Raw genomic sequence first — 6168 nt, 5'->3', positions numbered from 1 at the left:
AAGGAGTCAACACAGTTCCTTCTCTTCAGGATGACTTTTCCAGCAGGCCAGGACTCCTGGTCCGGGCTTCAACACGGCAGGACTGCCCCTTGACTCTGATTCCTAAATCCAGCTTTTCAGAGTCATGACTTGCACAATGGGAGCATTTGCCTGCCTGGTTGGGACATCCTGGGACTTGTGAGCTCAGTGCCTGGGATCCAGTAGGCTTCTTGGGTCGGCTCTTGGCTTTGCGTTGGTTCACATTGCAATGATACCAGTCAGACGTGAAAGCCAGTGACAGTAAACACTGTTTTTAAAAATGCGTAGGGGCACTTCGAGATATAGGTAGTGGATTAAAGCTTCCCCACAGCATTTGTCTTTCCCAGTTCCTAACAAAAGAGAGATAAACCACAGTGGAGATTTACTATCAACAGCCAACATGATAAACTTCACATTTGGCAGCCAGTGAAAGATGCAGAACGTTTTGGAATGACACGGAGTGGCACAACATCTCCTGCTCCCTCGCCTGTCCTGAACCTCCAGAAATGGACAAAATCCTGGACATTCTCCCTAGTGCTCCTGAACCGGAAAGGAAACAGATGTGAGTCATGCCCTTACCTTCTTCCTCTTCTGAATGAATCGTATTACCAAGTGTGCCGGGGAGAAACAGGGGAAGCTGGGAGCATGACCAGTGGAGCTGACTCGGTGGAAATAAAGCATCTAGAATAATACTCCAACTTGAGAAACTGATGTAAAGCCTGGCTTATCCCCTTTCCTTGTAAAAGGTATATAGTGTCCTTCTTTCCATCCCCAGTCAGGTGACCTGAGCCTTGTGCAGGACATTAATCAGAACCTCAGGACAGAAGCACACACCAGTATTCCAACAAAGACTGCACTCTGCTTTGGTTGAGTTCTTCTCTCTCCTTCCCTTCCCTTCCCTTCCCTTCCCTTCCCTTCCCTTCCCTTCCCTTCTGACTACCAAAAAGTGTACAAAATCCAAATACTCTGCCTCTCACTTAGCTCAGAGGGAAAAACAGACTGGTCTCAAACAGTGGGGAGATAGTCAATGAGCCCCTCTCCTGCTCTCATGTTCCAGCAGCCATCAAATCAAAATGAAAAGAAATGGATGCAAACACATGCAACAAATAATAAATAGAGAGAAAACAGTAGGGCAAAAGACAAAGACTCCTCTGACCCCACCCCAATGAAATTCCTTTCAGTTGCTTCACATAGAAAACAATAAGAATATGAATTTAATAATCCAAGGCCCGGGATGCCTGGTTGTCTCAGTTGGTTAAGCATCCAGCTCTTGGTTTCCGCTTAGGGCATGATCTCACGATTTGTGGGATCCAGCCCCATGTTGGGTTCCATGCTGACAGCACCTGTTTGGGATTCTTTCTCTGCCCCTCCCTGCCTCATTCACTCATGTACTCTCTCTTTCTCTCTCTCTCTCCCCTCCCTCCCTCCCTCTCTCTCTTTCTCTCTCTCAAAATAAATAAATAAATTTGAAAAAGTAATTATCAGGGGCACCTGGGTGGTTCAGTTGGTTAAGCATCCAATTGCAACTCAGGTCATGATCTCGCAGTTTGTGGGTTCGAGCCCCACATTGGGCTCTGTGCTGACAGCTCAGAGCCTGGAGCTTGCTTCAGATTCTGTGTCTCCCTCTCTCTCTGCCCCTCCCCTGCTCACACTCTGTCTCTCTCTCTCTCTCTCTCTCTCTCTCTCTCTCTCTCTCTCCCTCTCAAAAATAAATAAACATTAAAAAAAATAATTATCAAAGTCTCAAAGATGGGATGATAAAATGAGAATCAATGACAAGGAAAAAATTGAGGACAAAAACAACATCATTATAGAACAAAGAAATAAATTAGAACTAAGAAGAAAGCAATTAACCACACTGAAACTCACAGGACCGAACTAGGGCAGCTAAACAAAGTTAAGAGATTTAAGAAAGTAGAAGTAATAGAAAGGGAATGCATACAAAGATGATCCAATATGAGGATGAATTGATATCCCTGAAGAAGAAAAACCAAAAATAGAGCCAAAAGAGAATGTCTAATGCAGCAGAAACAATAACTGCAGATTGAAAGACACATTTTGTTCCAGAAAAGCTTAATTCAGAATGTTTAATACTAAGACATGTGCTAGTTAAAGTATTGAACTAAAAAAAAATGATGAAAAGTGATTTCTTTAGGCATATAAGCAGGAAAAAGAGGTCACCTCTAAGGGGGAACATTCAGACTTGTCTCAGATTTCTTCCAGAGCAAAAAGAGCAAAACCTACATTATTCTAAGGGAAAGAGGGTGAGACCCAAGAATATTATACCCAGCCAAGATATGATTCCAGTGTAAAGGCAACAGAGATTCTTAAACATCCAAAACCCTTCTTGAAAACACAGCTTGACGATGAAACTCAGTGCATGAAGAGATGAATTGAAATAAAGAACTTGCAAACAGAAAAGCCATGATAAAAGACTTGGAATTCATTTAAATCTAGAATATATACCAAGTAACTATGCAATTGTGTTTTTACAGAACAGAATATGTTTCTCATCAACCCGGACAATGTAGCAAGAATAATATAAGTAACAAAAGTCAGGAGACAGGGTCAAGGGAGATGTAAAAAGGGAAAGAATCCTGAGATCTAAGATGCTCCCTTAAAGTTTATTTATTTTGAGAGAGAGAGAGAGCAAACAGGAGCGGGGAAGGGGCAGAAAGGGAGAGAAAATCCCAAGCAGGCTCTGCACTGTTAGTACAGAGCCCAATGCAGGGCTCGAACTCATGAAACCATGAGATCATGACCTGAGCTGAAATCAAAAGTCCAACACTTAACTGACTGAGCCACCCAGGCACCCCTGAAATGTATCATTTTAAAAAACGACTGAATATCTTAATGTTTTTCACCATTTTTGTTTAACCTCAGAGGTACCTTTAACAAGTAATGTCTTTTGTGGTCAAGAAATATTATTTGAAGGTCAACTCTTCCTTCAGTTTCACTTGAAATTCTTTTAAGTTGAAGTAAAATTAAATGTAATACTTCTATTAAATAGCATCTATATTAAGGTTCAATTCTTATAAAGTATCTCTGTGATCTTTCCTCCTATCTTTATGCACAGAGAGCTTTCTGGAATGATATAACGTCATGGTCATTTCTGTGGTTGATTCTGAAAAGTCATACACAGCTGATTATGTTCTTGTTTGTTACTTTTTTATATTTTAATTTTCTGATACATCTACAAATAAAATTTTAAAATATTAAAAACAAGAATTTTTCAGGCACCTTACTGAAACAGAATAAATAGTCCCAAAGCAGATTTGGCAGAGATGGCTGCTATTTCCCAGGTGTCTGCTCCCTTAACATTGTCTGGAATTTTTAGCATATATGTGATGGCCAGAATAAAGACCCCGTTTCCCAGCTCTGGCTACCATGGGGCAGCTTGTGAATCGTTTGACAGTATTGGATCATTTTCTCTTTATCACCTTCATTCCTTCCTGCTGCCTGGAATGCAGATTTCACTATGTGGGACCATGAGGTCAGGACCTTTCAAACTAAAGCAACACACAAGGTATGTATAGAATGTCACATCACCTAGACTGCCTCTGTGGATAACATGGGAAAGAAAGAAACTTTTATCTTGTGGAAGCGATGGAACCTGATCCTAACTGATCCACAGACCTGCACATATGCATACAGAAATCTAGTCTGTGATACTATTTGCATTGTGCAGCAGTGGGGAAAGATGGAACAATTGGCTTGGTACGTGAATAAACAAATCGTGGATGGACCTAAATGTGACAAAAATTTTAAAAATGCTTTGTAAGAAAATACAAAGGGAATATCTTTATGAATTTGAGAGAGGGCAGGATTTTTTAAAAAGAGGTTTTATGGGGAAAACCATACAGGAAATAATAGGTAAACTTTACAACACTAAGAGTTTAAACTTTTGTATGGCAAAAGAAACCATAAACGTAAAAGATAAGCAGCAGTGAGGTCTGTCATGTTCAAGTTCAGTGTGGTGCTGGATGTGTCTGTAGGGTGGGGGCAGAGGGGTAGACGACTAAATTTGAGGAAAGCTGTGTATTCCTTTTACCTCTCAGGTAGTGACAATGCATACTGGCTTATCAAAAGATCTGAGAACCTCTACAGAAATCTTTTTTTTTTTCCCTGTATGGAACTCAGCATTCATACACACAGTTATTTAACTGTGAGACCATGTTGTGTGTGTGTGTGTGTGTGTGTGTGTGTGTGTGTGTTCCATCTATGCACTTCTCCGTATGAGGAATTTGAGGAACACTTGGAAAAGTTGCCAAAAAAATAACACTTTGGCTCATGTGAGAAATGACTGTTGCATTCATCTTTGTGTCCCCATAGGTAACTCTTACTCCTTCAGTAGTTTTGACCAGTAGTAGCATTGGAGGGGGAAGGGAAGGGAGAGGAGGGGGAAGAGGAGGAGAAGAAGAGAGAAGAGGAAGAAGATGAAGAAGGGGAAGGAGAAGACGAAGACGAAGACGAAAAAGAAGAGGAAGAAAGAAAAAAGAAATCCAGGGTTTGGGGAGTAGATGTAAATTCCCCTAGTCAAGTGAACATATCCCAAGAGAAGAAAGTCAGCTGTAATCTGGGTTGTTCCTTCTCATGGCCATCAGCTGGGACTACTAGATGTAGACATTTTGAAACATGCCCAACTAAGGGAAAAAAGATCATTTAAAAAATGTTATGTTTTTATTTTATTTTATTTTGAGAGAGAGAGAGAGACAGCATGTAGGGGAGGGGCAGAGAGAGAGGGAGACAGAATCTGAAGCAGGCTCCATGCTCCAAGCTGTCAGCACACAGCCTGAAGCAGGGCTTGAACTCACAAATGACGAGATCATGACCCAAGCCTAAGTCGGACACTTAAATGACTGAGCCACCCAGGTGCCCTGAAAAAAAGATCATTTTAAAGATAATTTAGGGCAGATCTCAGGGAGTTGTGATGCAGAAAATGGCATTTGGGAAAGATTTCTTGCCACTTATGGTGGAAAAAAGGGAAACAGCAGAGATGGTTGAGGATGATCAATTTAACATTGATCTCATCTCTCTCTGTCTCTCTGCTCTGACATTAAGGCTTTTATAGTCTAGAGAGGGACATTTTATTAAGCGTTTTATTTCAAGTATAGCTTCTTTCTTCCTTCCTTCCTTCCTTCCTTCCTTCCTTCCTTTCTTTCTTTCTTTCTTTCTTTCTTTCTTTCTTTCTTTCTTTCTTTCTATTTTTGAGAGAGAGAGAGAGAAAACAGAGCGTGAGGCGGGGGAGTGGGGGGGGAGGAGCAGTGGCGGGGAGACACAGAATCTGAAGCAGACTCCAGGCTCTGAGCCGTCAGCACAGAGCCCACTTCGGGGCTTGAACCCATGAACAGTGAGTTCATGACTGGAGCCAAAGACGGACGCTCAACCAACTGAGCCACCCGGGTGCCCCTCAAGTATAGTTTAAAGCCCTTGACTTATTTTGTCTCATTTAATCCTGTGACATAAGTACTCTAATTCTTATTTTTAGGATGACGAAAAAGAGGAACAGTTAATTATGTAAGGTTAAAAAGTTAGCTAGGGACTGGAGGCAGGACTCCAACCCAGGCGGCTTGTCATTTGTCCACCTCACTTTGCCACCGCCCTGCCTATTTCTTGTAGATTACTACTATACAGCACGTGAAACACCATGATAGAGAGGAACAAAGGAAAAACACATTGAGTCGGAAAGGACTCAGTTCACTCTGGTGACAAGCTACAATTTGCCTGGGAGAGAAGAGAGGAGAAAGCCCTTTTGGGGAGAGAAAGTCACCTACCTCCCTGTGAGCCAGTGGAAGGGGCAGGAAGGGAGCTCCCCTTAAAACTAAGTTTTCCAAGTCCAGATACGGTCTTTGGGCACCTCTAGTCAGTACAAGTTTCTGAGTAGGAGGGACTGGCCGAGTTGTTTTTCAGGAAGATATTGGAGGTGGTGAGGAGGAGGTATGGAGGGTGGAATGACCCGAGGTGAGGCCAGTGGAGGCAAACCTTGCCATCTTCCCAAAGGGAGAGCAGAGAGGCAGAAGGGGAGGAAAGAAAAAGGAGCGTTTTAGATGACTTGGAGCTAAATTTTGTGTGGCTAGTCAGTGAAAAGGACGAGAGCCGGCTGAAGCCAACACTTGGGCAGAAGTGTTATTTTTCTGAGATTTGTGTGTG

This window comes from Felis catus, chromosome A1 (assembly GCF_018350175.1).
Source record: "Felis catus isolate Fca126 chromosome A1, F.catus_Fca126_mat1.0, whole genome shotgun sequence".
NCBI classification, from domain to species: Eukaryota; Metazoa; Chordata; class Mammalia; order Carnivora; family Felidae; genus Felis; species Felis catus.
The sequence above is the reverse complement of the archived record's forward strand: the minus strand, read 5'-3'. Positions refer to the sequence as shown.